At 43.6% G+C, this 25,461-nt stretch overlaps 1 long non-coding RNA gene across 2 annotated transcripts; it reads left to right on the plus strand.

Annotated features, from left to right (window-relative positions):
* Positions 1-539: 539 nt before the first annotated feature.
* On the plus strand, positions 540-19,926 carry LOC114013524 (uncharacterized). Of its 2 annotated transcripts, XR_008747597.1 has the most exons (4): positions 540-1,044; positions 15,097-15,283; positions 15,389-15,673; positions 18,461-19,926. It is a non-coding gene; the product is annotated as an uncharacterized LOC114013524 (long non-coding RNA). The 2 variants fall into 2 exon arrangements; XR_008747596.1 differs by having other exon boundaries at positions 15,097-15,673.
* The last annotated feature ends 5,535 nt before the right edge of the window (positions 19,927-25,461 follow it).

Genomic DNA, 25,461 nt, shown 5'->3' on the forward strand with positions numbered 1-25,461 from the left:
CCAGGGAAAAGATTAATTCTCAGCCTCAGTGGTCTGAAAATAAAAAACTGGTAGACAGGCTTTAGCCCTGTACTGGTATGGGTATGAATAACAGCAGCTACAAGGTTCAAGTCACTTGGTCTAAGGAGGAGTTAGATAGGTGAAAGGAAAGGACCTATACAGGGTAGCGTGTCACAGCGGTAGACTGTAGCAGGCTTTCTGGCTCCCTGGGCAGCTTGGCAGGTATGTTTTTTATGCAGCCATACAAGCAAGAAGCAGTTATTTTTATCAGCACGATCTTTTCTGTGTTTGAAAGTGCTTGGGCAAACATTAGTTGATTGGAGAGGTGTATTCTTAAGGAACATCACACTGGGAGTTTCGGCCATGTCTGGTTTTCCTTTCCAAGCAAAAAGATGCAGACTGTGTCTTTTTGAATTGTGTCTTTTATGTAAGAGGGGTGGGGGGGTGGGGGGTGGAAGGGTTCAGAGGTGTTGTCACATCTTGATTGCCAAAGCAGAAATCGGTCTTCTCTAGTTTCAGAGCATTTGCTTCTGAAAAAATGACAGCCTCTCAGTGGCAGTGCACCACAATATAAAACTGTGCAGTTATTCAGTTAGAAACAACTTGCTGCTGCTGCTATCTGTTTAGTCTTGCCTCACTCAGCTCATGTCACTCAGAAAAGGACTTCCATTGGAAGGAGGGGATGCCTCATAGGCTTGCCAGATTGCAGTTTAATTGACTTCATTCCCCAGAGGCTAATCCTCAGAAGTTTTCAAAGTTGAAATTACAGTGGTGCAAGAAATGGTTTCCTCCTCCTTCACTTTAGCATCCCAGCGTGCATGTCCCCTCCCTACAGAGCTCACCAGTGGATTTCCTTGAGAAAATCACATGCTGATGAGCATTTAAGCTTTAACTCTGGTGGCATGTCGGGAAGAGAAGGCATGCAGAGGTGACAGCATGTGACAACAGTGCTTCCACAGAGATGCGGGTGCTCTGGAGAGGAGCAATTCCCAGCTGGGGCAGGAAGATGTGTCTGAGCTTGCCCAGAACCAAGGAAGAAGGCAGGTGGGTCTCAGTAGGGTGCATGCAGAAAGACCTCTGAGTGGTTGCCCACTGACAATTTGCCAGAGACAGCATCCCCTTGCTAACTACGGTATCTCTAGTATCTGCACTCTGTGCATGACTCAGACTTTGAAAAGCATTTCAAAGCCACTAACTGGATTTAGATATGCAGTTCCTATTACTGTCTCATTATTTGTTTTAATTGTCTGCCTAGATTAATTTATATTTGTTGATTAATTGAGCTTATGCTATTAAGACTGTTTCTTCTGATGTCTTAGTCCCAGTGATTCAGACCAGCTACTATCTACAACTGTCCTTGGTTCTATACAGAAACAATGGAGGAAGGATGCAGCATCCACTGTGGAGGCCAAAATAGTCATTTATAATAGCTTGCAAGAATAGGCTTACTGCTCATGGGCAGGCTGAGAAACTCTGACTAAATCAACAATGCATGGCTGTTCCTTGAGACAAGGTCTTGACAAGATTCTGGGAGCTGAAGTTGTCACTGTTGTAGTTTAACCCCAGCCAGTAACTGAGCACCAAGCAGCTGCTTGCTCACTCCCCGCCTCACGCAGAGGGGTGGGAAGGAGAATTAGAGAGGAATGTGAAACTTGAGGGTTGAGATAAGAGTAGTTTATTAATTGAAATAAAATAAATAAAAAAGGTCACAATAATAGTAACAGTTACAATGAAAAGGAGGGAAAAGGGGAGAGGAATGAAATCCAAAGGGAAGGGAGGAAAGAAAAAATGTGATGCACAATGCAGCTGCTCACCACCTGCTGACCGATGCCCAGCCAGTCCTTGAGCAGTGACCAGTAGCTCCCAGCCAACTCACCGCAGCTGGAAAATAAAGTGTGACGTTCTAGGGTATGGAATATCCCCTTGGCTAGTTCAGGTCAGCCATTCTGGCTGTGTCCCCTCCCAATTTCTTGTGCCCCTCCACCCTTCTTGCTGGCAGGGCCTGAGAAGCTGAAAATTCCTTGACTTAGTATAAACATTACCCAGCAACAACTGAAAACATCAGTGTGCTATCAACTTTGTTCTCACACCAAATACAAATTCAAACCACAGCACTGGACCAGCTAGTAAGAAGAAAATTAACCCTATCCTAGCTGAAACCAGGACAACTGCTAACCTCCAGCACAGGTCAAGCATCTCCTACAGTCAGGAGTAAAGACTACCAGATGAGAGACGTAAGACAGGGATGCATGGGAAGCGAGTAGTGCCTGGAAATTTATTTATTTGCTACTTGTCCTTTCTCGAACCATGCACGTTCCCATCCATTCTCAGCTCCATGGCTCTAGTCTGGAGAAAGGCAATAGGCATCCTTTCCTGCTTGCCCAAGCAGGGTAGCTCTTTGTGGTGTGAAACATACAAACACTCCTCCCCACACTGATATCTGGGTTTGAGGCATCACATTTACAGTTTCCTCTGAGAGAAGCACAACTCAAGAAAGCGAGTGCCTGACCCACCAGGTTATCTGCTGCCCCCCAGGTTCAGACCACACAATTGGGAAGTGCTAATTCTTGTTGCTTCTCCTTTTGCTTCACCTTCATGGACAGTATAAGATGCTGTTGGGAAGAAATGTAGTTACAGCTTCAGATGGATGACGCTACGGACTAGATTGAAAGGGAAAGCTGAGAGCACTGGCACTGTTCAAGTGCTCACAGACCCTGGGAAGGGTTTGTTGAAGTCTTGACTGCAGATGCAAAGCTTTTTGCTGCAGGTGTACTGGTGATACTCTATGAATTGGTATACTTCCTGCTGATACGCTCATTTGACCACAGAGGTGTGGAACTCACAGTACTATGTCTTCTAAAATCTAACTAGATTACTCAGAATTAACAAAACTGTATTTTAGGCTACTTAGTGCTCTCTCAGCAGTCTGTCTTGGGATGACTGCACACCCTGGTTCTCATGGTCTTCTTACAATAGATAGACTGAGGCATTGCTGAGCATGCCCAGCAGGCAGAAGGTCTGCTTTAGATAGCTCTGCTGCTGGGTTCTGTGCAGCTCCTTCTAGCTGAGTAACGGGTAACTGGAAAGGGCAGCCAATTAGCAGCTATGAAAAAGCCTGGTAAGTCATCCAACTGAGCTTTACCAAGCCTATAGGACCTTCTGCTTGGATTTGCCAGCCAGGCAGGGGACCTGCTGGGTGTCTGGTCTCCAGGAAACAGCATGAAGTTTGCAGCTTCTCACGCTGCTCTGGTAAAGAAATAGACAATCTTTCAGGGCAGTATCTTCCTAACGATTTAGTGCCTGATTCCAAATCTCAGTATTCGTACTCCTCCTTCAGCTGCTGCTTAGTCCTGGAAACCTCAATTTCCAAGTGTAACCCATCTGCCAGAACTTAACTGGCAACAACAAGGGCTGCGATCAAGCTTAAGAGTGTGAGCCAGAAACAAGGAAAACATCTACTAAATTCTGTTGTCCTTTGTGAGTTGATGTTCCGAACTTGCAAAGAGAAATCAGATGGCTTAATGAACATTATTTTTGTTAAAAGGGACAATAAAGCTCTAGCAAGATAGGTAAGCAGTAGCCATTGCAACTATTTTCTAAAGCAGAGCTAGAACTTAAACAATTGTCACTGCATTTTGTTTTGGTGAGGCAGCTGCTAGATTGCTTCCACTTGCTTCCTTGCACTAACCTAAATGAAGAAACTAAGATTCGCTCTGTAGCTGTTACAAGACCTGTACAACCTGACTGTCAGCTACTCCTTGCAGCTGTGTCCTTCAACCCCTTTCTCTGCCATCTATTTCCCATAGCAGCAGTCAGATGTACAAACTGCTACCAGCATTGTTGCACTCCATTTGTTCCCAAAAAAGAGGAAAAAATAGTAAGGCTACAAAACCAAGCAGAAACCAAAGGCATTTTGTTTGGTTTCAGGAGGGAAATGGCTTGTCCCTTTAGCTGTGCCACCATAACATCAGCTTTCAGCACTGGAAATGCTCAAGTCTTTGCTGTTCAGTTTGCCTGGGTGAAACGATACTGCTCCTGCTCTCATCACTCTTACTCACTGTAATCCTCATACTGTTTTAGCCAAACTCCTTGCACTAGTGAGACTAAACATGTGTTGCCCAGCTGTGCATCTGTCCTTCTTGGGCTGCTTCCCCAAGAGGTTCCCAGAGATTAAGGGTGCCTCTTCCAAGGATTTGGAGAGTCCATTGGAAGAGCAGCATTTGTTCTCTCTGAGCAGCCAGGCCCTCACTTGCTGATAGTACAAAACCAGAGTACCAGCTTTCTCCAGCAGCACTGCCTCCTAGGGAAAAGAAAAAAAGAGGGGGGGAAATAAGGTAATGAAAACAATTAATAGGTGCCATTCTGAACCACATCAACCTTGTTACACCAGTAAGGGAAGGTGGATGACTGAAAGACTGTGGTGATAAGGATGTCCTAGTAAGTAACTTCTGTATCTGCTTTCAAGAGAATATATATTTTACTGTCAGAAATATAATAAACTGCGTTCTTCCTGTGGACTGTTAGCTATGCCAGTGTAAATTAGTGATGGCAGTGGGTCTGCACTGAAGTTTTACTGCTTTATGGCCACTAAAGGTCTGGCTGCACCACTTACTGACTCTACAGACAAATCCAAGAACTTGCTTGACAAGGTTCAGACTCTGCAGCTACTTACAGATTAGCCTCAAAACAAAGCCAGAGGTCTGCCCCAGCACAGATTACCTTTTCCCAAATTTCAGGGCTAAGTCTGGAGCTACCGCACAGGTCAGGGTATCATAAGCCACCTTTTGTTTCTCAAGGCTTCATGTCTCCCCATGTAATTTGAGCTGGGAAAATACAATCTTGCTATTACCTATTCAAAACTATTTCCCTGCCTCTCACAGACTCTCTGAGGGTCTGGAGACACAGTGGGCCCTGGGACACAGATATGCAGAGGTGTGTCAAGCTGAAGGGACATTGATCCTGAGCACAGGTGCACACAGCTTTAGATCTCGTAGCTGTGTTTAGCCTGAGGCCAAAACAGCCGCACTACGGATGCTGGCAGCTGTAAGCTTAGTCTTTCTCTTGACGTACCACCTCTGCATGAGCCCAGCTGCACCTAACTCCCAGCAGCAGAGTAGCTGATCTGCCTGAAGTTACACAAGAAAAACTTCCTTTCGTGTGCTGAGCCTCACTTGTAGCTGACCTTAATTGCCCCTTGCTCAGTACCCAGCAGCATTATGAATTACAATGAGGCTGGTGGCAGGGAGCTCCAAGTCCAGAAACCGATATCTGAAAGGGCTATCGGGTCATCACTACCACAGGGGATCTATATAGGAGAGCATAAAAAAGCAAAGAAGAAAATAATAACAAAAATGGGGCTGGGAAAACGAAGCCAAAATTGCACAGGAAATAGCAGCTAAGAAGAAAAAGTGTTTGGAGTAGAGTTGTTGCAAAGGTCAGGGCAGGGTCAGGTAGATGGCAATGGCAGGAATACTAAGCATGTCAGGAAATGTAAATACGTTTTTTCCAGTGTTCACAGAGGGATAATGAGAACGACGCTGGGGACAGCCATACACCTTCAAGGGGAGTAAAAGAAATAATGAAGGGACTCCAGGTAAAGCCAGAGCAAGTGATAAAGAACTTGCTCTTGTTGCAGGTTACAACAAAGCTTCAGGGCAAGGATTCAGTTCCTGAGGATCTCAGCAGTGAGCTGGGAGAAGCCAGGGCTGTGCTGGATGGACAGACCTCCCTCATTACATTGCCACTGTGGTCTTGTGGCAAGGGCAGGCAAATGACGCAGGTAGTAATGAATCGGGTTTCTCAAATTGAACAGGTAGTGAGTCCAGACAGAACACCTAGAGAAGTGTAATTTGATTAAAAATAGTCTCAAGGACTGACAAAAGAAAATCATGCTTAACAGATTATATGGAAACTTATTGTTTCTGAAGTGGGTGACGTTAATAGCTGACAGGCAGATGCCGTGGGTGTAATTTACCTGGCCTTCAGTACAACCTTCAGTATAGAATAAATGAATATATTAAATTAGCATTTATATAGCCCCTTTTCATCTACACACCACAGCAATGCACTGTGCAAACATCACTGGGTCATACAATAGATGCATCCATGACAAGATGGGACAAAGAGATTATTGGGAAAGCAGGTCCTGAGGCTTTGGATTGGAGACATGGATGTCTTTTGTTGGAGGTGAATGGTCCACACCCAGTACCCACAGTCTACCCATAGAGAGCCACTTAATGATGAGGACATAAGCATGAAAATCACTTGGAAAACTACAGAAGTGAATTCCTGCTGTCCAACTAACACCAACTCTCCCTCCCTCCAAGGGGAATCCTCAACCAAGTGGTGTCTGGGCTGTACCTTACCCTCTTTTGGCTTTTAGGTGTATGATGATCGGAAGTAGCCTCACACCTCCCAGGTCCTGCAGCAGCAGGTGGAGCTGTATTCGTCACTATATCCTGCTCCTGCTAAGCGTGGCCCATATTGAACAAATCCCTTAGCAAAATGCTTATGAAAGCTTCTTTGCTTTTAAGTGGCCTCTGGTACAGCAATAAGGTAACACACTGCACTTTATAGAAGCACCTAAAAACCTCATTTAGAGTTGATCATAATATTTTAATAGGTGAAGAGGTGTTTTTTTTCAGTGAAAAACAGTAGAAGTGTTTCCAGGTAGCTGAGATGTGGTATATAGATTACCCTTATCAAAGGGTGTTTTCTTATTTTTATGAAAGATGGTTGTTGCACAGTTCTATGGTTGGAAATATTCGTGCAGCTGAACCCTGCTAGCAACCGCTTCAAAGCTATGCAAAGCAGGAGGATGGCTTTTTCACACTAAAAGTTTCAAAATCATGACTAATATGTAAGAATTAAAGATGACTTTCATGGCTCACTAGTGAAACCAGCTTGGAATTTCAAATTTTCATCTCAGAAAAATCACTATTAACTGCTCCCCCCCTAGGCTGGCACTGCACCAGGGAAGCTGGGGGCTTGTCTGCATTATCGCTAACAAAGAGACATACTCTGCTGTCCATCTCTCAAACTTAATGGCCAAATAATGAGTAGAATTTTATGACACATACAAGAAATGGACATTGTGGATTCATGAAGGTTTTCTAGCTTCAGTTCAACTCCACTTTGAAAGCCAAATGTCACCGCACTCTTGTTTTACTGAGGTGGGATTGTGGAAGAAAATGGGGGAGGTCTGGTCTTTCCTTTCCAAGAAGTGTCCTGAATTTTGGATGACTAAGAGAGGTGGCAGGAAGAGCCTACCAGCTGTGTGTTCAGGATACAGCCCAAGGCCTGCAGCTCCATGGCCCCGGTTCCAGCAAAGAGGGACTATAACTTTGTCTCCCTGCTCTCAGACCCAGGGCACTATCATGTGTATAGGCAGACCTAGCCAGGCTGCTCATGGTCTCTGCTCACTTCTGTGCAACGTAGCCTTTGCTGCCTTAGGTAACTAACTTCATAGTAATTGTGTCGGCAAGGATTTTAGCTGCATGTTGGCGTGAGGTCTCCACAGTACTTTGCAGTTCCTGGTTATCAGTTTATCCTGTGGGCTTACAAGCATTTCATTATCTCCAGCACTGCCGTAGTCCCATGCAAGCACAAGGCTAAGTCCCTCCACAGCTGTATAGTACGGCAAACTTGTAAATGGAAAGACTGTTCATCAGCAACTGAAGTGACTCTGACTAGCTATTTGGAATTTTTTTTAAAAAAAAGATTTTTCCCTCTTCTTTTGTAACTTGTAACCTTTTTTTCTGTTTTAAAGCTGTATAAAGTGCTTGCCGGTATAAATAGCAGTAACTTAAGGATCTAGCTCAAAGCTGTCTCTTCTTCAAACAATCCCTGGCTTATTCCAAAAGCATTTACTATGTGAAACAATTATGAGGAATTGCACTGACAGCCAAAGGCAACTTGTCTCCAGAGACTGATTTTAACAGATTATTTTTATTAGAAAACACTGGGGATTGTTAGTGAATGACAACTTAGAAAGCTGGTTTATGGAAGTCTTTTCAACAGCTATCTCTCCACGCTTAATCCACATCAATCTTAAATTAGTATCTCCTTTGAGGCTTATCTCATCTGCTCCAATTTTAGAAACAACTTAATAAAGTGCATTTATCACCTCTTCTCTGCATGGAAGCTAGGCTAGTTCTGCCTTTACTTGGCTTCGATGTGCATCTCAGCCTTGATCTCCTTTTCTTAAAAATATGCTTATCAGCCTTTTGATGAAGGGCATTTCCTCCTCCTTTTTTGCTCCTTGAGGCTAACGCCTCTGAGCTGTACTTATGCTGTTGCACTAAACTGTTCACTTTTTGTAGTTCAGCTTTTGATGAGAGTCAGTAATGGTTGTAGCAGGGTGTTTGTAATCCCACTGCCTTTATGTTTCAGCACGGTAAGGCATGGGGCATGATCAATAGCACTGTTTTGCAGGAAACCAGTTGCTTTGCTCCCAGGCTTCCAGTGCCACTTGATGTATATGCACGGTGGCTTCAGGGAAATCTCCTGATGGAGCTAGACTCTGCTTAAAATCCCAGGTGCCACATATGTATTCATTAATGTTGTTTAAAATACACACTGGGTAGCACTAATGAGATTTGGCTCTTAACACGTGCCAGCCTAGGCCAGGCCCTTCTCCCATCTGAAACTCCACTGGAAAGATAAACATACCTTTGTGATGGGGGAGAAGTGTGTTTTGGCACAGTGCAAAAATCCACTACTGTCGTCTTCCTGCTTTTCATTTTTTTCAGCTGAAATACTGATGTTCTTGGTTATAGTGGGAAGCAAGAGGGTGTAATTTGGATTGGCTCAACTTCCAGGATCTTTTTGTACAGCCTATGACTATTTCTTAGTAATTCTGTATTATGGGCTATCCCTGGGGCTTCTTCTCTCCAGCCCTGCTCTCAGGATGGACAATTGCAGTTTCAACATCTGTGCTTAGTCTTTGTCCTTCATGCTGTCACTTGGGGAAGAGACAGGGAGAGAGGGGACCCACCTGCATGGAGGGGAAAGAACATCCACAATCTGCCGTTCTGTGAGGAGCTGCCTCAAAGCAACGATGGGACAATTCCTGGGCCCTCAGGGCACACCAGCTCTCACAGGGCTTTACACTAGTATTTTATGTATGGCAGGCTCCCCCTGCAGAGTCACACACCCCTCACTGCCATGTAACCCCTTTGCTCCCAACCGAATTTAGTGTGCACTGGAGGGTTCATACGCTTTTACTCACAATCAGTTCTCGCCTCTCCTTCATCTCAGCATTGCCTCCACTGCTGTCAGCCCTCCTCTGTTCTGCGATCCTGGTTGCCTTCCCAATGGCGCACACATTTGCACGTTATTGTTACTCCCCTTCTTTTTTTCTGATGTCACAACTGTCCCAGATGCTGCAGATGTGTATTGAGAAGCCCACTCAAGTCTAAAGTGGTTCGAATGTTTCAGGAATAAGCCATCACTGAGTTTCCAAGGGTCAAAAATGGAGGCATTTCTCTTATACATGGCGTAAGTCTTGCATGGTGTGTGTTCAGTTGACTGTTGAAAGTTACCAGGCTTGCGTGGACTTGACAGTAACTCTAGCATTCATGTTTTCATGCATTGGAATAATTTCTGGAGTGACCTTCTATCAGACCATGTATTGACCACTTTTTTAAGAATAATGAATTTCTTTTGACCCACCAAAACAGAGCAGCGATGGGAAGGAAGGATGAGCAGAAGGGAAGAGGTAAATTAGCTCTTTTCCTGTAGGAATAGGGAATACGTAATAAAAACGAAGTCATTCAGAAAAAAATAGCTAAGATGGCATTTAAAACAAATCAAAGATACAAACACATACTTATTCTCACACAAACCCTTTAAGAATGGCACAGAGGGGACTGATCTTGTTCCTCACCTACCACTGGGAGCCATGATTTGTCTTTGCTTTGTTCTCACTACAAAGATGCAAAGGGGGTGAGAAATGGCTTGGCAGGAATCTAATATAATGACAAACTTAAGAGTAATATTGGGCTGCTTTATAAAGGTAGTTCAGCTTTATCACAGTTTCTGCATGACAATGCTCAGGCTCTCCCTCACTGGCTGCCTTTCTGGGACAGCACATCAGCTGGGAAAGTGTCTTCAGAGAATAGCCATAGTGATCTCCTGGCTTCTCAAGAAAGATTTTTAAACCCTTACCCAGGCAAGTCAAGGCTGCTGGAACATTAGAGTCTGACTTTGGTCTTTCCAGGGAATCAGTAGCATGTGTCCACAGAAATGTCCTTACACCTGGAAAAGCAGGAACATTTTTTTTTAACTGATTAATTGGCAGAGGTTACTGGGGCGTTGGCTGGATTGGGCAGCTGGCTGGTTAACTTCTGCAACAGCAGAGCCTAAAGAAAGTAACGCCACAGCACTTGCAGGGCCATGGGGGCTGCCACGCTCCACTGCGGGCATCTGCTGGACACCAGAGCCCAGGCTGCAGCTTGTAACTGCGGGGCCACACTGACCTGTGCTGGCAGACCCACACTGTCAAGCCTGCACAAGGGGTTTTCAGTGGCAATATACATCCTTTTTTTCCACCCTACTTGCCCTCGTCACCACTGCTTTGAAATGCCAGGTGTTTTTTTTTTTTTTTTTTAAAAAGGGAGGTGTAGCTCCTCAGGCATTTTTCTTCACCCTGTATAATCCCTACAGAGAAATGGAAATGGGTGGTTGGAGGCTCCTTCAATTCTTACTAGTGAAACAGTTACTTAAACCAAATAAGCCAAGCAGTGCATTCTCAAGTAAATCCATGAAAATCACACTACTGAAACAGTGATGCTGGTGCTCAAGGCTTGGGGGAAAAAAAAAAGTCTCCCCTTCCACCATCCTTTGCCTTCCTTACTTACAGTGGCAGATCCCATTCCCAACCTTCAATGTGTTATTCTGTTGTGATGCGGTGTGCTCAGTGACCAAGGAAAGACTACTAAGGGCATGCTAACCAGCATTTTTTCTCTTGGGAGTTTAAAGCCAGAAACCAAAGCCAGGTGTTTGGGACAAAATTATTTTTTTTCTTTAGGTTTTCCAAATTGCTGAGAATCACAAATTCAGCAGATGTCAAGCACATCCTCAGAAAGCATGTTGCAAATCCTCACAGTCAGTGGTACCTTGGGAAAAAAAATACCAAGTCAATTTTATTAGCTGTCTTAAAATGCACAAGAGTCTAAACTTACATCTGAAAATATCCTGGTCTTGTCACTTACCAGTCCTGCATTTTAATTTCTTAAGTGTAGGACCTAAGTATCTTACTTACCATTTCTAACTCAGGTAGAGGATTTTTGTATTCGTTTTTTATGAACTTCAGGATGCTACAGTCAGGATGTGGTCCCACAGCTACCCAGCCAGCCTTTTTTAGAGCAGACCTCAGTTAATACAGCTAATGAAGTCTTACTGTAACCAGCAAAAAAACCCCATTAGGATCTGTCACTGAATTTAGAGAAAAGTACTACTAGCAAGATAGTCCTTTACAGGATGACGAGAGAAAGGACATGATAAGAAATACAGGCTGTCCCAGTCCTTCAGTCTTTTCTTGGGTGATGAGACCTCAGAACTACGTGGCGCTTATTGACTGTGTACCAATTTCTAAGAAACCATGGCTGCACAGAAATGCATGCTACGTTTTTTAGCAGAGCCCGCAGCAGAAGTACCTGAAGCAAAGACCTCTAACACTTCTGCTAGGAGGAAAACACTTGAGCTTTGAAACAGGACAGCTGTCTGCTCGCTAGGACCAGCCGCTTGAGGGAGCCAAGATGACGCATGCTAAGAGCCGGCAGCTTAGATGAGCTGTCTCGGAGCTGGAGTAGCTCTCTTTCACTGTAATGCTAAATCTGTTGGGTCTGAAAGCTCTGAGAGCTGCTGCCTCAGAGTTAACTGCTATTTAATTTGGCTTCCGAAGAAAGCCTTGCACAGTTATGCTGTGTTTGTGTTTAGTCTGTCCCCTTTGATAACTTTTGGCAGTGTGACTCAGTTTCCAACAGATTTGGTAGCTGTTCAAAAGTCTCAACATTCACTTTCTACAAGTTGCATGAAAACAGACAGAAAACAGTCATGAAAATAGGTACAGTGGGGTCATTTTATGAAATCATCTAATACAGCTAGAAAAAATACACAGCTTCTTGGCCTGCAAAATTTCCTTCAGGTCCAAGCCTACTGTCTCTGTTTTAAACATTAGAGACTCCACAGAGGAGAAAGTTATAGATGAGTTATAGGAAATCAGGATCCAGTGGTCAAGGAGATACTTAATTTAGATATTACCCAGTGACTTTTCTGATATGGTTCCCTTTCCCCCCACTCCCTCTCCCCAAGACCCGGGTACTATTTTCTCCCACCTCATGAAATCCAACTGCTACCTTAATGTTAAGCAAGCATTTTCAGGAACATTATGACTCCAAGGAGAAAGCTCAGAGACTTAACTTGTCCTAGTTTTTTAGCCCATAGGATGGATTTACCATACAGTGAAGACTTCTCTATGGAACCAAGAGACTTCTCCAACTCCTTTGGATGCCTCAATAAATCTGGCCACTCCTAATAGCGCTTTGTGCTACCCAATTCAACAGTTTCAGTCTGAGGGTATCTGCATGCCAACCACCTCAATGACCATGTGTGAGGGTGGTGGGACCTTGTACCCATGACAATCTTGTTCCTGAAGGACTATGCTAGGCATGACTTGAGTGAGGAAGAGAGAAAACTGAGAGTCAAAGTAAGAGACAAGGGAAGGCAGAGCAATTTAAAAGAGAGCGTTACATGTTATACTTACCCAGCACCTACAAGGACCACCACATCCTTCCGTCTCTGGTTTTACAGAGTCATAGCCTTTGGTGGGTATGTCTGACAGGTTTTTGCAAAGGCTCTTAAAGGAAAATGGTAAAACATTGTTCAAGTTTTGTAAACAGTTGTTCAAGTTTCCTTTAAAATGCTATTCAAGTTTCAAAAATTATAGCTATGAGCTTGCAGAAAGTGACAACACAACCCTTTGATTTTACTTGTAATTCATTTCCACATGTACTGGGGAATAGCATTAGCATTTTGGCAGCATTGTTACCTTATGAGCTCTCATTTGCGTTTCTTTTTCCTCCCTGGTGGATTTTTTTTTTTGGTCCACATCAAAATGCAGAGACTGCTTCATCCATAAGATCCATGGCATACAAAGGAGATGTTATCAAAATGCATCTTACATCCTGGCAAGGAAAACAGCATTAGCAGAGTCATTCAGCAAGTGGACAGAAACAGGTGCCTGAAACAAAGTTTTCATACTAGCAGATCTGTATCAAATAAATCAAGAAATAAATATGAATAACACCTATCATATCATCACTATACATTGAAATACAACAGCAGCAAGTTTGGCCTATAATGTCACTTGACTGTAAGAATAATCCTAGAAAGACTCCACCTGGGGCTGGGGACAGGATTATCACAATACTGAAGGATGATAATAAAGATCAAGCCTCTTGCCCAGAAGAAACCTTTCTTCTGAATAGACAGGTGTCAATTTAAAAGCATTAAATCCATGTGCTTTTAAAAAAGACTGCATTTTGTAGTACATGTAAGTAGGTGTCTCCCTCTCCCTCTTCTTATAACTACACGTGTAAGCACACAAACACACGTACACTTCTTTCTTTCCTCAGCATCATGAAGGAGGGAAAGGCCCATAGGAAACTTAATGGTATAAAAATATGCCTCCTCCTAGAAGTCCAAATTAAATATTGCAGATGTTGTGAAGGATTATAAAAGTAAGTATCAGTACCATTCACCTTCTGTTGTCTTGTCCCTTGTATTCAGAAAAAAAATGTGCCTATATTTAGAAAGTAGAATTAGCACTGAAGCAATTTTCACATCACTGGTCCTTCAGCCTTCTCAAATATTGTTTATGGTATCTGCTTTCATGCAAGAGGATGGGGCCATGGAAAAGCAATCACAAGGATGGAAATGTTCTCAGCAGGAAGAAAAGGGATTATCAAAAAGCAGAGGAATAAGACTTCCAAATGTTTTGTGGTCCTGGGTATCCACATGCCATTTGAGCTATGTAGAGTATTAACAGATAGATCTAAAAATAAAGAATGCATTATTTATTAACTCATTAAGCTTTCAAAAAAAGGAGTTGAATATGTTTGGCTAATAAACTATATCAGATCACATCCACAGGAAGACAAACACATAAATTGGCTGAAGAGACATTTACAGCTCTTCATGAGGCCATTTAAAAGCTTAGAGACACAGTTACTTCTCTTCTAGGGAAAATGTATAGAACGGTGCCGTTTTTTAATAAGTCTGATGGCATCTATATACCGTCCTATATACCTGGCCATGCTCAGTTTTCCCTAGGTAGATATGCGTGATTCCAGATTTATTTCAGAAAAAAAGGTTTATCCAGAGGAAAATACGATCCAAGGGACTTATGATACCAGACAGCAAAATAAACGGAGAAAACAAACCACTGATAACATAGCATGAAGGCTGTTTGTTGGGATGTCATGACTCTCCAGACCTTTGGGATGAACAAAAACTGCTGAACGCACCAGGATGTAAAGAGCTGACTTACAAGTGGGACAACAGCCTGGATCAGCTTCCTCTGTTAGTCTTTCATAGAAGTCTGTCTATATTTGCAGACTTGCCTAGCTATGCTGAATAGAGAGATTAGCAGGAGAGGCTGGAGTGGTGACGACTTGTTTTGTGGTCTGATGCCTTTTTAAGGTCCAAGGAAAGGTGCACAGAGAGGTCCAGTCTGTCTCCCTGCTATTTTGTATAGCATAGGCCAGGTTCAGGGGCAAGGCATGGGTCTTGAACATTGTAATGATTTTTGTGGGAATTAGACTTAAATGCTAACTGCTCACTGTTATAATTTAATCACTTAAATGATAACTGCTCCTTGCAACCATACCCGTGGAGGTTATATAAAAAAAAATAAAATCAAGAGTTGAGGACTTCAGAGCCTGTGGGTTTTTGAGCTGGAGAATTCCTGGATTTTGGGGCTGGAAAGGCATGCAAAAGGCATGCCTCCTTTGCTCCACTTCCAAGTCAGAGTAGAGTTATGGTCTTTTGTGGGTGTAAAGTAAGGCTCCGTTCTCATTCTTCCTCATCCTCCAGCCAAGCATCTCCGTGTCGCCATGCTAACCATCCCTTCCCCACACAATGAGACCAACTCAGGACAGCCTGGTTGTATGCCAGCCCTGCCAGACGTCAAGGGAATGAAGGCCAGAAAGGGAGACCACGAAAACATATATCAGAATCATGGATAAATCTTTTGCAAAGGGAAAAGCCCTGATGGAAAAAGGTTGTTTGGTGATGAAGGAAAAAACTTTTCTACTCCTCAGCCCCTGATTTCAAGACTTGTATTATATATTTTTTATTTATGTATTTATCCACTGTCTTTTGCCAGAGCCTTTCTTGCAACCTCAACCTTGAAAACTACACTGCATGTTAGCCTAAATAACTAACCTGAATGCAATAGTGCTGTCTGGGTGCTTATCAGTAACTTCTGAAGCCACTGGGCAATGTTAATTGCACTTGGTAGGCTGAAGTTTCAAGAGAGGAAGTTTCTACTATTAGAGAAAAAAACAAAACAAGAGGGGTGAAAGTGACAAATAATGCCAACAGACCTTCCAGGCTGCAAGATGAACTCAGCTCATCCTAGAGAACGGAGGGCTTTCCCTAAAGGCACAAGGTCTTAGTACAGGCTTCATACTTTTGCTTATGAGTTGACTTACTTGGTTTATGACTTCCTTTTATTCCACTGTCTCCAGATGGCCAGAAACTGGTGTGAGATGCGATTGAAAGAACAACCATTATCTGTGTTTTAAAAGGGAATCCTACAAAAAAAAAAAAAAAAGGTTTTGTTTTGAACTCACAGGTTTTATTTTTTTTATATTCAACAAGAAAAACTTTTCCTGTTCTACCTGTAAAATTATATTACTTCTTGGTTTTGAAAAGGTCACATCACCTGATGTAGTAATTGCATGCAGCTGTTATGTAATTGTTCCTCATATTTCTATAAAAAGGCAGTAATGGGAAGAGTTTCTTGGATGTTATTATGTGGCAGGTACCTCCTGGGGAAAACAACAATAGCTATTCATCTGGAGGCAACGGTCCCCCATAGGGAGCTCAGGGCTGCCTGCAGGAGCTGGCATGGACCTGGCAAAGTTACATGCTCCAGCTCTTCACCGTGGAAGACAACAGTGGAGCGTGGGCAGATGAACTTTGTCGGCTCCATCTGTCTCACTGGCTTAGTGAGCCAGACTGGAAACCAGTGCATACATGCACACACCATTCCCTTCTCCCGAACCAGGAGCAAAAGGCCTCCACCTGCAAGGGCCAAACACTGCCCACAGCTGAGCAACTGCAGCATGGCAGCTCAGCTTGCTGCGTGATGATAGAGGGGAGCAGGGCAGGTGGGGAGGGCTCCTCCACCACATGAGGACACAGGCAGCAAGTGTGAGCCTTGCTCCCTGCAAGTGAGACTGTGCCCAAACATTTGCAGCAAAGTATGTGAACTGGGGACTGCTGGCTCCCTCCCTTTTCCTGCCAGATGCCCTGGAAGGGGCATTCGGGGCATCTCTCTCAGCAGTGTGGAACATGAAAGATTTGCAGGTCTGAATCCCTGTTTACTGGAATGCCCACGATGAGACTAAATGTCAATATATTAAAGGAAAAAAGCGACCCTCCTCTGTGTTCCATGTCACTGGCTGCAAAGTTCTGTTTTGCCTAACAGTATTGCCCAGCCTTCCCAAGCCCACAAAACTGTTCTTATGTCCTCTCCCTCCAGCTTTACCTGGAAGGGATGATGAAGGCCATACAGTAATGAGCAGTATTTACATATTACATTTACATCAGAAAACTAGCTTTAAATAGAGCCTTGTACCTTATAACTCAGTGTTAACAAGTTTCTGTTCAGAGGGGTTGCAGAGAAGCAATGCGTTTTTGTTCCCCCCAGCTGACTGAATTTGTTGTCACTAGTTTCCATCTCCTGGAGAATGAAATGACTGATATACACACGACACCACCCTGACCTGTGACAGTGCCAGAATAACTCATCTGAGGAGCTCCCCCACACTGGAGTGCCACTTAAGGCTAACCACAAAGCCACAGTTAATTGCAGCAGTCAGCTGTTGCATTTCATCTATGAGTCCTGCTCAGTTTAATTAACCTTTTGGGAATTAGCATTTCGTTGACTTGCAGTACCTGCTTTGAATTTCTGGCAATGTTACAGAAACACTGTCTTGATTGCAGAATGACTTGTTTCACGGAGAAGGGGGTGATATCTGAAGGCAATGACGTTAAGGAACAGTCTCTGGGCAGCAGCGGTTGATCCTGGGTCAGAAGAGCCTGGAAGAAAACAGCCCACACCTTTACTGGCACCTGGCTCATGCCCCCTGTGCTGGAACTGATCATTCACCCTCCCCACAGGGTCAGGTGAGAGTTCCTTGCTCCTCCCAAAGTCTCCTGAACACTCTTCATACTTGCTCATCACTGTGTGTTTACGGTAATTTCCAAGCACATTCTTCCAGTTGGCAGCTTCTCTGCCTGCATTTACCAAATAACATTCCTGTTCTGCCTCTGAAAAATGACCAGGCAACAGCTTGCTCATTGCAAGAGACAGTGCCCATCACAGGCAAGTGCAACTCACTGCCGTACCTGGGATGGACTTCTCCCATGCACCTGCTCTGTCTCCTGGTGCAGTGAGCCGTTGATAAGTCCAAGGAAGTGTTTGGCCAGGAATGAGACAGAAGTTTGGCTAAGCAATGTGTGTCTTGGGGCTTGCAGCTACCCAGGAGCCAGCCTGGCCTTGGAATACAGTTTTGATGAAGTTCCTTAAACCAGGCTGGCAGAAATACCTCCATCAAAGAAGGCATTTCCAGTTTCTCTTCAGAGGGCTGTACTGCCAAGTTCTCCCATGCCTCTCTCCTTTTCGACTTACATCTAGTCTGTGTTTTTTCCCTTCTTTGTTGATCTCTGGGTGACATCTAAGAGAACCACTGTGAGGGGCACGAGATGGGGTTATTGCAGGGAGCCAAAGAGAAGGACAGCCACAGGGGCTGCAGCAAGTCAGCCTAGTGCAGAGGTCCTCAAACTACAGCCCACAGGCCAGACACAGCCCCCCAGGATCCTCAATCCGGCCCCCGGTATTTACAGACCCCCCCGCCAGGGTTGGGGTGTGTGTGAAACCAAGCAGCTGCAGATGACTGCCTGCCACTTCATCTGGCCCCCTGTTCAAAAAGTTTGAGGACCCCTGGCCTAGTGCTTGGGCTGGAGAGGACTGCTGCCACATCGGGGTGCAGGAAGGGAGGTAATGTTGATGTGGCACTGGCTGGTGGCAGACTGGAATGCCAAACACAAGAGAGCTGCAAAGCAGGAGGGCATGTTTGTCACTGCTGAGTGGTGACCATGCTAGAGTGACTAATTGCTTCCATTTCATGCTGCCACTCACTATTTGTCCTGTTTTTTCCCGATTCAGCCACCACAACCACACCTGAGAGGAGAGGGCAGTTGGCCAAGGTGCATGTCCCAGAAGCTGGGGACCCCAGCCCAGCCCTGCTGGCTTGCAGGCACCTCCAGCAAGCGTAGTTAGACTGCTGCACCTAGAACTGGCTTAACCAGCCTCATACCATGAACTGACCTCCTACTGTTCTCCATGCCAAATCAATCCCAAGCTGCTCACCTGGGAATTAAACACCACCTGTCTGGACCTCTCCTTCATTTGACAAAGCAGCCAGGAAGGCATCTTCAGTGTGCCAGTACCAACACACTCTGCAGCCTCCAACCATCTGCTCTGTGGTTGACTTTCTCCCCTGCCTTTGGAGAGTGCTGAGACCAGAGGAAAATCAATGTAGTTGGTCAAATAATTGTGGATTGTGTTCTGGGGAGAGAACTGAAAAAGCACATTAAAGATAATCTGGATCAACAGGTTTCATGCAATATTTGAGCTTCTCCTGTTAGCTCTCATACTAATGCACTTTCATCTTTACCTCTGGTTTGGGGGACTTTAATGGGATCTACTGTAAAAACAGTTTTCTGTGGGAATGGTAAGAAGGGTAGCATATATGAAAAACAATGGGAAATGCTGTTTTTCCCATAATCATAATTAATTAGTTTTTTTTTTTAAAAGCCACTTTCCCTTCCCTACCAGAGACCTATAAACTTCTTACTCAGAAGTCTGACTGTAATTTAAGAACATAAATAAGAAACACAAAAACCAAAATACAAAAAATATGTATTCAGGTCATTTATAAAGCTAATGCACTGACGTTCAGCCATTTTCCTGGTAATTTAACAGTTGCTTCAGAAGACAACATAACACACGTTTTGCAGAAAAAAAATAATATGTTAAGTAGTCTACTGTCAAAGGAGTTGTCTCCCGCACATTTTCTGATTAAGGTTTGGTGGGGCTATTTTATTCTCCCTCCAGATGTATCTGTCTTGGTGTGAGACAGAATAATTACTGCTGATTTGCAAGGAAAGGTGATAATCTGAAGCACATTCGGACCTCTTTTTTCTTGAAGGAATTTAGTTGAAAAGCTGTTCTTTTCAACTGCAGTTTTCCATAATGCTAAACTACTATACCATTCAATGTAGGAGTAACTGATTTGCTGTTATATTGTTTGAGACAATGTTTACCTAACTGCTTATGTATTTCCACTTCTTGGAAAATTCTTTAGCAGAATATTATATTCATTAATTTCATATCAATTTGTTATTTTATGAGAAAGTGAATAAGGCTTGGTTTGACTGCTTCTATTCTATTTTTACAGGGAATGAGTGTTCAAAAGGGTCTTTGTTTTGTCTAACTGGTATGTTTCCTATAAATAGATCTAGTTACAATTTCACAGACTAAACTCACTTTGTTACTAAAGTTAGTGACTTTACCAGGGAAAACATTCTATTGTTTGGTTGTTTTTATAAATAAACACAAGGTTTGATTCACCAGTCCACCTACACTGTTTTGTCAATGGAGTTAACAACAGAAGAGCACTGGTTTTATAAAGGGAAAAATCATGCTTGTTACAGTCTATTACGAAGCAACACGTTTTTTTCCAGCCCTGCTACCTAATAAAATTATTTTTTTAGGGTATTATTCACCCCTCCCTGCTCTCCTCCAGACCAGGACATTCCCCATATTAGCCTGGGTAAGAGTAGAGGTTTGCATCTTAACATAAGCAATGGGTTACTTCTCTTCCAAAATCCACTGGATGAGCTGAGACATCCCACCCCATCCCCTGTTTCTTAGTAAGAAGCGTTTGGTTGGGCTGTTCAGGCTTTAATTTTCCACCTAAAGATGCAAGAAAATTCCCAGCTGAGATAATAGTTCCATCTACATTAATTATGTACCTAATTCTCGTTTCTCTGCAAGGATAGGCAAACCCCTGAGCTCCCTGGAGTTCAGTCCTATTTAGTACTCATCTGCACTGTCTCCTTCTGCTTGGCTGACTGTGACTCTCACCCTGTCAAACCTCTCCAGCCCCGTGGCAGGGATCAGGTTTTCAGGACATCCTCTCTGAACATCAGCCATAAGAAAAAAAACCCCAACCATCAGTACCACCCTTGGTTGTGCCTGCTTGGGTTAAATCTCTCCCAAACCATTTCATTCATGACCTTTTGCATTTTATTTTACGTCATCCTTCAGTTAAACAACAGTGGAGTGTATGAAAGTGAAGGCTGCTCTGGAGGTGATGGATGAGGCTCCCCACCACTTGCAGGCCATGAGTCATTTGCTAATTTCCTCAGCTAAAATTGGCAGTTACCAGGCATTTCATCATGGCCAACCAGTTCAGAGCTCACTTAATAAAATAAAGCACCTATGAAGTATGTGAAGAACAGAAATGTCTGTCTTTTGATAGCAATGACTACAAAAACTGCTGCCTACAACATTGTCTCTTAGAGCTTTAATATTTTATTGCTCATGCTTTGAGTTCTTGCTCTCTTTCCTCTCCTAGGGTTAAGATAATTTAAATATAATATTGCACAATACAGTGCATCCTGCATCTTTGCTGTTCCAAATCTTTCATCTGTATCTGCTTCTTTACCTTGCAAAACTCAAGAACTGTTAACTGCTTTATAAAAATACTGGAATAAATCACATTGTTGGTGGGTACTTTTAAAGGGTTCTTGTAAAAGGCACTCAGTGCCTCTCCCAATTGCTTCTGTATTTCAGATGATGATGTTTAGTGTGAATTTAGTACTTATAGTTTAGCGTAATAACTAACAAAAATCCCAGAGCTTCCCCCCAGCCCCGACCCAAGCCCTTTGGGGCTGTACTCTCAGCTTCCCTAGGCAGTGTTACACTGCTTAGCGAGGGTCTTCCTACCCATCTTCAGGTGGTCTAGACCTGTAGTAAAACCCTCCTCAGTATGCCTAGTGCTAAGGGCAACCCTGTAGCCTCCAGCCATGACACCACCACCAGCAGATGCTGCCTGCCTGTCACTGAGACCACCTGCTCCTCACAGCTCAGGGGCTGGAGCTGCTCTCCGCTGCTTGCAAGGTGATCAAGTGTGGGGCTGGGACCAGCTTCAGAGACTGCCATCCCTAACTGAGGATCCTATGTAAGCAAGACTCCGGCTGCAGGGAAAGGACCCTGTGTTCTCCCAGCAGCTGATTTAGGGGAAGCTTTTCAGGGCCACTCTAGTTCAAACTAATAGCAGAGGATAACCAGCCCGTGATCTACTGTAATGAAGGCTGTGCAAAGTTTCATGCTCATTGAGAGAATCTTGTCACCCTGCCCTTGTAAGGGCTTTTAAGAAATTTTATGATTGTCCTAAAACTGGCACATCAAAGCCAAGAGGTCCTGTCTGATGCGCAGTTTTGATTCCTTTCAAACTGATCAAATGCCTCATTTAAAAATGCATGGGCATCCCTAGCAGAGGATGCTCCAGCTTCAGAGAAATGACGTACCACAACGTTTTAAAAGGCAACACTTTCTTGGGTAGGGTAAACAACGCACATCTGCGCAGCCAGCCACAGCTAAAATGGCTTTGGGAGCTGGTAATACTTTTCATTCCCAGGAGAGCCCTGAGAGTACCAAATTCTGCAGTTTGACTTTATCATGTTCTCTATATGCTGCTGTCTCCCTCTCAGCTTTTTGATGTTTTGAGATGTTAAACCCCCATTATTTATACAGCAGAAGTAGCAGTGGTTAGCTGTGAACAGAGTTTGGGAAGAGACTGCATAGGCCTGATAGCCATCTTACATGGCCAGGTGGGCTTCATAAGATGAGAACCCTGGGTGTTAAAATGGACAAGTACAAGTCTCTACTGCTTAAGCCTCTTTTCAGGCTAAAGTTTATCCCTGGCCATTGAAAACCCTTCTTTCCTGATCTTCATTTCCCCACCTTCTGGCACAATTGCTAGAGAACAAGCATACCTCCTTCGTAAAAGGGCTCTTCTTCTCCTCAATGGCAATGTCCCCGTCCCTCTGCCTGTCCTTGTGTCTGTCCCTGTCTGCACCTGCATCCACTGAACCACATCTTCAACACTGGCAATCAGCTGCAGAAAATACTCCAGGCTTTAGTCTCCCTACTGAAAACACCTGGAAACTGAATCTTACTGTAAGGCATAAAATGTAGAGTACAAAAATTAGCCAAAATCAGGCATAATCTGGGAGTAAAAACATAATGTTTATTAATCTAGTTTCAAAACCTACACACACCTCTCACTCTTGGCTAGATCTTAACAGCTGGCAAGAACTCAGGCGCTAGAAATGTTTCTTGTTCTTATTTACTCAACTAAAAATAGCTGTCCGTGTTAAAGCATTCTAGCACTTCATCCTAGCACTTTTGCATTCTGTATGGGTGCATATATATGTAATGTGTTTGTATTATTTATATAGACACATGTGTAAAATGCATACAAAATATGTACACGGACATAAGTGTGTGCATCTATATGCATACATACACACACACATATAAATAAACACAATATTAATAAGTGCTTCATGATGCTATTTTGCATGAAGCAGAACATGCAACCAAAAACAGCCATGCAACAAATTCACATCTAATGTGTCTTACACCAGGAAACTTCTTTGTAGAAGTAATGGCTTATCTATATGGTGTTCACTCACTCCATCTTCTGCAACTTTATAAAACTTGTGCTGTCACTTAAACTAAGGTGGTTAAATCCTTTCCCTCCACTTGCAAATCACACAAGGTTCGTTCTCATAAAGTATTGATGTCACAAGCATTTATGGCTAGGGTAATCAGAGGAGGAAAGGTTACTGTCTATGTATGTGCACATTCATATGTATGACTTCTGCCAATTCTTTGTGTCTCCCCCTTTGATTCCCCAACACATCAGAAGGCTTGCGGAGGACCCAGCTGAGCAGCCACCTGCGGCGAGGAGGCACCCCAAGATAGTTTGCCGTCTTATCACAATGGCCCAGAGAAGGCAGGTGGGCTTCCCAGCTGGGCTTTCTGAAGAGGACTGCCTGAAAATGATTGTTTAAATTTCAGCACTCCCCAGGAAAATGTTGAGCCCTTCCTTTAGTATGTCTGGTTTTGTTAACACGCTGCCCTGGGCTAGTGAGCAGTGCCAATCCTCTATTATTTCATACAGGCTTGGTGCTCTTGTATGCCTGCTGAGCACAAAGGGTGGCCAAGGGTCCTGGAGAGGGAGCTGGATGTGTCACCCTTGGTCCTGTGTGAGCCAAGTCTGGCTATGATTTAGAGCTGCCAAAGGAGCTGCTCTAGCCTACAGCCCTGGCAGGGCACCTCAGCAGATTTCTGCCCCACTTCGCCTTCATTTGTCCTCTACATTTCTGGTATTTGAGACACACTGCTGAGAATATCCTTGCCCCTTCTAACCAGAACTGGGCCTCTTTACTGAGCCAGAGCATGACAGATCCTTGAACATGATGAATCCACCCAGACTCATTTCATTTTGTGGATATCCTAGAGCAAATACAGGCAAAAAAAAAAAAAATATGGGAAGCATGAGGGTGATGGGGAGAACAAGGAAAATAGGAGCCCTTAACTTCTCCATAGTTAACATCAACCAGTGCAAATCACACTTTCTCATGATGTGGTTCAATGCAACCAGTTGGGCACCCTATCAGATAGGAACCACATCCTTTTCTGACTCCTTTTTTTATTCCTCAAGCCTCTTTTCATCTATACTGTTCTATGGGCTGTCTGCGCGGGTGAGTCATTTCCACAAGGATTGCTGCTGATCCTGGCAGACTTGAAGTGGGAGTGTGACTGCACTCCAGGATGAAAATAAACCTTGCCTTGATAAATCCAGCATAATGAAAGGAAAAAACCCACAATCCTGTGAATTTGGGAACTGGCATTTATTTGAAACTGATCTTGGAACCTGCTTCAAAACCACCAGTGATCAAATCCAACAAGTTTGTGACTGTAAGTTATGACAACAGAATAATACTTTTTGTTTCAAGGAGCCCCATTCTCTACAGGAGCCTAATCCAAAGGCCCCAGGAATCAGAGGGAAGTTTTTGCTTACTCTAATGAGAGAGGCAGAGGACTGATGGCTGTCAGATATTTTTTTTTATTATTATTTGCCCCAGTGAAGTTATACAAACAATTTTTCTCTGCAAGAGGAAAACGTATCTGTTGACTGACCTGGCTGACTGAACACTGAGCCACTGTGATCAGAACTGGTGTGCTTATTAGTGACATGAATAAAAATCAAAAGCATGAAGCAGAGACAAAATGCTCAGGGCTTTTTAAAAGCAGGCATAACAAGAAAGTATGGAGAAAAACTAACCAGACAGAGTTCAGAAGTACCAGAAACAAACAATTATTTCAAGTCCTATAGAAAAAATTGTTGTTATACTTAATGAAAATAATAACTTCAGTTTTTTTGGGTGGGAACATGCAATAGCCTCCAAAACTACTTCCTCATTATATATATATATTTTAAAAAGTATGACATAATTAAGAAACAGATGAAAACACTAATACTACTATCTTCACAGACATTTTATGGATTAATATGGCTTTTGAATTACAGCCCTATAAACAGAACTCTCTTAAAGACAGTGGGCATTGGCCTGGCTTTGTGCCTATTTGGGTGACCCTCTTCAGCAAAGTGAGTTTCTCTCAACTTCTGCCCTTGAGTGGGTGGGTTCCTAAAACAGGGCTGTAGGAATGAGATCTTTATAGCTCTCTTTCACCTACACTTTCCCAGCTGGCTCTGCAACAGTGGGGTCAAATACCATTTGTAAAAAGGGAAAAAAAGAGGGCAGAAGCCTATTTAGAAACACTCAAGCTCCGTAAGTGCTGCATCTGCACCAACTCCAACCCCATCCTTTCTCAGTGACCCAATAGCATTTAAGGAGTTTTCACTATATCCTTTCCAAATGTCACAACATAGCACTAATTTCATCTTTGATCACAAGCTAGCCTGAGTTGCCACTGAAAGACATGGCAAAACCAACCCCCACACCAAACAGGCCCAGTTCAGCACAGATAAAACATCAGAAGGGAACATCACCCATCACAGCAGA

Source organism: Falco peregrinus, chromosome 5 (genome assembly GCF_023634155.1).
Source record: "Falco peregrinus isolate bFalPer1 chromosome 5, bFalPer1.pri, whole genome shotgun sequence".
Taxonomy (NCBI): domain Eukaryota; kingdom Metazoa; phylum Chordata; class Aves; order Falconiformes; family Falconidae; genus Falco; species Falco peregrinus.